The following is an 8,798-nucleotide window of genomic DNA, read 5'->3' as shown; positions in this document are numbered from 1 at the left end:
CCAGGGAAAAAGACGTTCAATAACATCAAATCTGGTAAAGAATACAAAATTAAACAATTCATCAACTGTAAAACCACCTCAGTCATTTGTGTTATTTATGTTTTAGAATGTCCATGCAAACTCAGATACATAGGCAAAGCCAAAAGACTTCTTAAACTCAGAATACAGGAACATGTCCAGAACATCAAGCACCAAGTATCCACGCATGCAATCTACAGACATTTTACAGCACAACACAACTCGGACCCAGACAAATTGACATTTAAAGGCATTGAACTAATAACTCTGGGAGCAAGAGGTGGTGACCTTTCGAACTTATTATCGAAACGAGAGATGTTCTGGATCTTTGAACTGGATATGCTTTACCCAACAGGTTTCAATGAGAGCTATGAGATAACAGCACCTTTTTGAATTAGAGGAATGATGCTATCGCTCACACATTCCTTTGTGAAATTCTATATACTACACTTATTATCTAATATGATCATTCTATAGCCACATACTATACTTACTGTGGAATGGAAGACTTATATTTAAGCATACACATAATGTTTATATTAATGTATCTATATAGAATTGAATAAAATATGATCTACTACTGTAGTCCGTGTGTATAAAATAATTCCAATTACTACAACCAAACCACACTTGCAATGCCCAATCTCATCCGATCTTGGAAGCTAAGCAGTGTCGGGACAGGTCAGTACTGAGATGGGAGACCGCCCAGGAATACCTTGTGTTGTAGAACATATATGGATGACGCATACTCACATTGGATTCAGTACACTTATTTACATATCTATCAAGTGAATATAACACATACATTAGGGTTAATACACTGGAATGCTTATAAATAAAAAACTAACAAGCATAAGAAATATAAACATCATATACATAGTTCATGGCGTTTACTTAAATACATATAGATTTCATATCACACTTGATATACAGCTCATAGTTACAATTACAGTATTACTTAAATACATATATATTTCATACTTGGCTCATGATACAGCTTAATTATTAATATTGTTTATTTTTTAATATTTTTTATTTATTCCTATATTTTGTACAAACATGAAACCTATGTAGGAAATATCATTATATTGTACTAAACCTGCCTTTACTGCTTTCTGATTACATATTGCTGCAGGAACCATACTATGACTAATATTTCTAAATGGAGATCGGACTCCCCTAAGATGGCCGCTGAGACACCTATACAGTCCACAATAGGTCTAATATGCCTACACAGCCTCCAAGAAAATAGCCGCCATTCCGAGAGTAAACAATCCTAAACGCGGAGAAAACCCAGAAGCACGTAACTGGAAGTCAGCGTACGCTCCAAATGCATTCAACTACACTGAGAAAACGGTAATGGCTTCCAGACAGACTGCACATGTGCATTCTGCCACATGGGACACCGGACGTGTGGCGGAAATGACGCTGGCGAAACTGAGACAGGAAGTCCTGTTTTCAGAAACATCTATATATGTTTTAAATCATTTAAAAGCTTAGTTTTTTGTACTGTTATATATTTATCTACTTAGACCCAGTAAAGCTATATTTATACAGCACTTAATGCTAATTTTAAAATGATACACAAGTACAGGTTGAGTATCCCATATCCAAATATTCTGAAATACGGAATATTCCGAAATACAGAATTTTTTGAGTGAGATAGTAAAACCTTTGTTTTCTGATGGTTAATGTACACAAACTTTGTTTAATACACAAAGTTATTCAAAATATTGTATTAAATGACCTTCAGGCTGTGTGTATAAGGTGTATATGCAACATAAATGAATTGTGTGAATGTACACACACTTTGTTTAACTTTAATGCATAAAGTTAGTAAAAATATTGTCTAAAATTACCTTCAGGATGTGTGTATAAGGTGTATATGGAACATAAATGCATTCTGTGCTTAGACTTGGGTCCCATCGCCATGATATCTCATTATGGTATGCAATTATTCCGAAATACGGAAAAATCCGATATCCAAAATTCCTCTGGTCCCAAGCATTTTGGATAAGGGATACTCAACCTGTACTCCCTTAGAAATACCCATTTGAAACAGGAAGTGAGGTCAAATACCTCTTGATTAATGCTGGTATAAATATCTGCCTGAAGGCAGCTTCCCTCCACCCCTTGACAAAGTCTATATGACGAAACACGTTGGGGACCCTGACTCTACCTCACTGCTGAAAGATAAGCATCTTATTTTGATTTCTCTTACGTCCTAGTGGATGCTGGGGACTCCGTAAGGACCATGGGGAATAGACGGGCTCCGCAGGAGACATGGGCACTTTAAGAAAGAATTTAGATTCTGGTGTGCTCTGGCTCCCCCTCTATGTCCCTCCTCCAGACCTCAGTTTGAATCTGTGCCCGGACGAGCTGGGTGCTGTTCAGTGAGCTCTCCTGAGCTTGCTGTAAGAAAATATTTTGTTAGGTTTTTTTATTTTCAGGGAGCTCTGCTGGCAACAGACTCCCTGCATCGTGGGACAGAGGGGAGAGAAGCAGCCCTACTCTCTGAAGATAGGTCCTGCTTCTTAGGCTACTGGACACCATTAGCTCCAGAGGGATCGTACACAGGATCTCACCCTCGTCGTCCGATTTCACAACAGCGCCGCCGTCCCCCTCGCAGAGCCGGAAGACAGAAGCCGGGTGAGCATGAGAAGCAAGAAGACTTCGAAATCGGCGGGAGAAGACTCCGGTCTTCACTGAGGTAGCGCACAGCACTGCAGCTGTGCGCCATTGCTCCCACACACCCCTCACATACTCCAGTCACTGTAAGGGTGCAGGGCGCAGGGGGGGGGCACCCTGGGCAGCAATTGGGACCTCTTTGGCAAAAGTTTAGCATATATACAGTTGGGCACTGTATATATGTATGAGCCCCCGCCAAAAATTGTACATTGAAGCGGGACAGAAGCCCGCCGCTGAGGGGGCAGGGCTTCTTCCTCAGCACTCACCAGCGCCATTTTTTCTCCACAGCTCCGCTGAGAGGAAGCTCCCCAGGCTCTCCCCTGCAGATACATGGTAGAAGAGGGTAAAAAAGAGAGGGGGGGGGCACATAATTAGGAGCAAAAATCAATATAAACAGTGGCTACTGGGTTAACATTAAGTTACTGTCTTATTCCTGGGTTATATAGCGCTGGGGTGGGTGCTGGCATACTCTCTCTCTCTGTCTCTCCAAAGGGCCTTGTGGGGGAACTGTCTTCAAAAAGAGCATTCCCTGTGTGTGTGGTGTGTCGGTACGCTTGTGTCGACATGTTTGACAAGGAAGGCTATGTGGAAACAGAGCGGGAGCAAATGAATGTAGTGTCTCCGCCGACACCTGATTGGATGGAAGTGTGGATGGTTTTAAATTATAATGTTAATTCCTTGCATAAAAGGTTGGATAAAGCTGAAACCTTAGGACAGTCAGGGTCTCAGCCCGTGCCTGATCCTATGTCGCAGAGGCCGTCAGGGTCTCAGAAGCGCCCACTATCCCAAATTGTTGACACAGATACCGACATGGATTCTGACTCCAGTGTCGATTACGATGATGCAAAGTTACAGCCTAAATTGGCTAAATCCATCCGTTATATGATTATAGCAATTAAGGATGTGTTGCACATCACAGAGGAAACCCCAGTCCCTGACAAGAGGGTTCATATGTATGGGGAAAAAAGGCAGGTGGTGACCTTTCCCCCTTCACACGAGCTAAATGAGTTATGTGAAAAGGCTTGGGAATCTCCAGATAAAAAACTGCAGATTTCCAAACGGATGCTTATGGCATATCCTTTCCCGCCAACGGACAGGTTACGCTGGGAATCCTCCCCTAGGGTGGACAAAGCTTTAACACACTTATCCAAGAGGGTAGCCCTGCCGTCACAGGATACGGCCACCCTCAAAGATGCTGCGGATAGAAAGCAAGAGGGTACCCTGAAGTCCATTTATACACATTCAGGTACCTTACTGAGGCCAGCGATCGATGTAGCAGCATGGACGGACACCCTGTCTGAGCAACTTGATACCTTAGACAAGGATACTATATTAATGACCCTGGGGCATATAAAAGACGCTGTCCTATATATGAGAGATGCTCAAAGAGACATTAGTCTACTGGGTTCTAGAATAAATGCTATGTCGATTTCTGCCAGAAGGGTCCTGTGGACTCGGCAATGGACAGATGATGCCGACTCAAAAAGGCACATGGAGGTTTTACCTTACAAGGGTGAGGAATTGTTTGGGGAGGGTCTCTCGGACCTGGTCTCCACAGCTACTGCTGGAAAGTCAAATTTTTTGCCATATGTTTCCTCACAACCTAAGAAAGCACTGTATTACCAAATGCAGTCCTTTCGATCACAGAAAGGCAAGAAAGTCCGAGGTGCGTCCTTTCTTGCCAGGGGCAGGGGCAGAGGAAGGAAGCTGCACAACGCAGCTAGTTCCCAGGAACAGAAGTCCTCCCCGGCTTCCACTAAATCCACCGCATGACGCTGGGGCTCCACAGGCGGAGCTAGGCCCGGTGGGGGCGCGTCTCCGAAATTTCAGCCACAAGTGGGTTCAATCCCAGTTGGACCCCTGGGCAATAGATATTGTGTCTCAGGGATACAAGCTGGAATTCGAAGAGATGCCCCCTCACGATACCTCAAATCGGCCCTGCCAGCTTCCCCCCTCGAGAGGGAAATAGTGTTAACTGCAATTCACAAATTGTATCTTCAACAGGTGGTGGTCAAGGTTCCCCTCCTTCAACAAGGAAGGGGTTATTATTCGACCATGTTTGTAGTACCGAAACCGGACGGTTCGGTCAGACCCATATTGAATTTAAAATCCCTGAACATATACCTGAAAAGGTTCAAGTTCAAGATGGAATCGCTCAGAGCGGTCATCGCAAGCCTGGAAGGGGGGAATTTTATGGTGTCTCTGGACATAAAGGATGCATACCTTCATGTCCCCATTTATCCACCTCATCAGGCGTACCTCAGATTTGTGGTACAGGATTGTCATTACTAATTCCAGACGTTGCCGTTTGGTCTCTCCACGGCACCGAGAGTATTTACCAAGGTAATGGCGGAAATGATGGTACTCCTGCGGAAGCAAGGGGTCACAATTATCCCATACTTGGACGATCTCCTCATAAAAGCGAGGTCAAGAGAGCAGTTGCTGATCAGCGTAGCACGCTCTCTGGAAGTGTTACGACAACACGGCTGGATTCTAAATATTCCAAAGTCGCAGTTGATTCCTACGACTCGTCTCCCTTTCCTGGGCATGATTCTGGACACAGACCAGAAAAGGGTTTATCTCCCGATGGAGAAGGCTCAGGAACTCATGACACTGGTCAGAAACCTATTAAAACCAGAACAGGTGTCGGTGCATCACTGTACTCGAGTCCTGGGAAAGATGGTGGCATCATACGAGGCCATTCCCTTCGGCAGGTTCCATGCGAGGACCTTTCAATGGGATTTACTGGACAAATGGTCCGGATCACATCTTCAGATGCATCGGTTAATCACCCTATCCCCCAGGGCCAGGGTGTCTCTCCTGTGGTGGCTGCAGAGTGCTCACCTTCTCGAGGGCCGCAGATTCGGCATTCAGGACTGGGTCCTGGTGACCACGGATGCAAGCCTCCGAGGGTGGGGGGCAGTCACACAGGGAAGAAATTTCCAAGGTCTGTGGTCAAGTCAGGAGACTTTCCTTCACATCAACATCCTGGAACTAAGGGCCATATACAACGCCCTACGTCAAGCAGAGACCCTGCTTCGCGACCAACCGGTTCTGATTCAGTCAGACAACATCACCGCTGTGGCTCATGTAAACCGACAAGGCGGCACAAGGAGCAGGGTGGCGATGGTGGAAGCCACCAGAATTCTTCGCTGGGCGTAGAATCACGTAAGCGCACTGTCAGCAGTGTTCATTCCGGGAGTGGACAACTTGGAAGCAGACTTCCTCAGCAGGCACGGCCTCCACCCGGGAGAGTGGGGACTTCATCAAGAAGTCTTCACGCAAATTGCAAGTCGGTGGGAACTGCCACAGGTGGAGATGATGGCATCCCGCCTCAACAAAAAGCTACAGAGGTATTGCGTCAGGTCAAGAGACCCTCAGGCGATAGCTGTGGACGCACTGGTGACACCGTGGGTGTTCCAGTCAGTCTATGTATTTCCTCCTCTTCCTCTCATACCCAAGGTGCTGAGAATCATAAGAAAAAGAGGAGTGAGAACAATACTCATTGTTCCGGATTGGCCAAGAAGGACTTGGTATCCAGATCTACAAGAAATGCTCACAGAGGACCCGTGGCCTCTGCCTCTAAGACAGGACTTGTTGCAACAGGGGCCCTGTCTGTTCCAAGACTTACCGCGGCTGCGTTTGACGGCATGGCGGTTGAACGCCGGATCCTAGCAGAAAAAGGCATTCCGGATGAGGTTATTCCTACGCTGATAAAGGCTAGGAAGGACGTGACGGCTCAACATTATCACCGTATATGGCAAAAATATGTTGCTTGGTGTGAGGCCAGGAATGCCCCTACGGAGGAATTCCAGCTGGGCCGTTTCTTTCACTTCTTACAGTCGGGAGTGACTTTGGGCCTAAAATTGGGTTCCATTAAGGTCCAGATTTCGGCCCTATCCATTTTCTTTCATAAAGAACTGGCTTCTCTACTTGAAGTTCAGACGTTTGTAAAGGGAGTGCTGCATATTCAGCCCCCTTTTGTGCCTCCAGTGGTACCTTGGGATCTTAACGTGGTGTTGAGTTTCCTGAAATCACACTGGTTTGAACCACTCAAAACGGTGGAATTGAAATATCTCACGTGGAAGGTGGTCATGCTATTAGCCTTGGCTTCAGCTAGGCGTGTGTCGGAATTGGCGGCTTTGTCACATAAAAGCCCCTATCTGGTTTTCCATGCGGATAGAGCAGAATTGCGGACCCGCCCACAATTTCTGCCGAAAGTGGTTTCATCCTTTTATATAATCCAACCTATTGTGGTGCCTGTGGCTACTACTGACTTGGAGGATTCCGAGTTACTTGATGTGGTCAGGGCTTTGAAGGTTTATATAGCCAGAACGGCTAGGGACAGGAAAACAGAATCTTTGTTTATCCTGTATGCTTCCAACAAGCTTGGGGCGCCTGCTTCAAAGCAAACTATTGCTCGCTGGATCTGTAACACGATTCAGCAGGCTCATTCTGCGCTGGATTGCCGCTGCCAAAATCAGTTAAGGCCCATTCCACTAGGAAGGTGGGCTCTTCTTGGGCGGCTGCCCGAGGCGTCTCGGCATTACAGCTGTGCCGAGCGGCTACTTGGTCAGGTTCAAACACTTTTGCAAAGTTCTACAAGTTTGATACCCTGGCTGAGGAGGACCTTGTGTTTGCTCATTCGGTGCTGCAGAGTCATCCGCACTCTCCCGCCCATTTGGGAGCTTTGGTATAATCCCCATGGTCCTTACGGAGTCCCCAGCATCCACTAGGATGTTAGAGAAAATAAGATTTTACTTACCAGTAAATCTATTTCTCGTAGTCCGTAGTGGATGCTGGGCGCCCGTCCCAAGTGCGGACTTCTTCTGCAATACTTGTATATAGTTATTGCTGAAATAAGGGCTATGTTATTGTTGCTTCAGGGTTGAACTGATGCTCCGTTGTTGTTCATACTGTTGACTGGGTAAGTTTATCACAAGTTATACGGTATGATTGGTGTGGCTGGTATGAGTCTTGCCCTGGATTTCCAAAATCTTTTCCTTGTACTGTCAGCTCTTCCGGGCACAGTTTCTCTAACTGAGGTCTGGAGGAGGGACATAGAGGGAGGAGCCAGAGCACACCAGAATCTAAATTCTTTCTTAAAGTGCCCATGTCTCCTGTGGAGCCCGTCTATTCCCCATGGTCCTTACGGAGTCCCCAGCATCCACTACGGACTACGAGAAATAGATTTACCGGTAAGTAAAATCTTATTTTTATATTGTCTCTTTTTAAGAATGTATGGGACGGCCATCAGAGGTTTTTTTAGGGTTGCAAAAAATGTATTAGAAAATGCAGCAAAACATTACATCATTCTGTCAACGTTTCGGTGCCAACATGCACTGTCGTCAGGACAAACGTTTTATGTGTTACTTTTCTTCACTTTGTGCATTTACATGTCCTGACGACAGTGCATGTTGGCACTGAAACGTTGACAGAATGATGTAATGTTTTGCTGCATTTTCTAATACATTTTTTGCAACCCTAAAAAACCTCTGAGTGCCGTCCCATATATTAATTTATGCTTGGCGGATACACCGGTTGGACTTGGACACCGGGGTAATACGTTCCTGTATATTGAGTGCCAGACCTTGCGCGTATATATATATATATAGTCTTTTGGAAAAAGAGGGCACTCACCAGCAATTTCATAAAAGAAGGTCAGAAGGTCATTTATTGGTACATTAGTAGGTCGACGTTTCGATCACATCCCAGTGATCTTTGTCAGGACAACAAAGCAGTGTTGTATGGTGACAGAGCACCAGAAGCAGAGTGCCAGACATGTTCAACATATACAGGTATTTATACCACCATCAATTTGAGTATCCAGCCCCTCCTACATATGTCACTTCCTGTTTGGCAATACACTGAAAATCAGGAATTAGAAAATAGTATTGTTAGATGCAGCTATTTTAAGGGAAGAGTGTAAACTTCCTTTATGTTGGCACCCTATCAGAGGTAATATGTATTTTAAATAGTGCTAGTTGTTACAAAAACCGCGCCAAACATAGAGACCAGGAAGTGGTCCATGCGTTCCAGCTGTTAATGGAACGCACGCGCTAACCGGAAGTGACTTCCGAAAACCGGAAGTC

General features: G+C 45.3%; 1 pseudogene; it reads left to right on the top strand.

Annotated features, from left to right (window-relative positions):
* The first annotated feature begins 629 nt into the window (after positions 1 to 629).
* LOC134938974 (5S ribosomal RNA) lies at positions 630 to 748 on the top strand (annotated as a pseudogene).
* The last annotated feature ends 8,050 nt before the right edge of the window (positions 749 to 8,798 follow it).

The sequence above is a fragment of the Pseudophryne corroboree genome, chromosome 6, assembly GCF_028390025.1.
Source record: "Pseudophryne corroboree isolate aPseCor3 chromosome 6, aPseCor3.hap2, whole genome shotgun sequence".
Lineage (NCBI taxonomy): Eukaryota > Metazoa > Chordata > Amphibia > Anura > Myobatrachidae > Pseudophryne > Pseudophryne corroboree.
The sequence above is the reverse complement of the archived record's forward strand: the minus strand, read 5'-3'. Positions and strand labels throughout refer to the sequence as shown.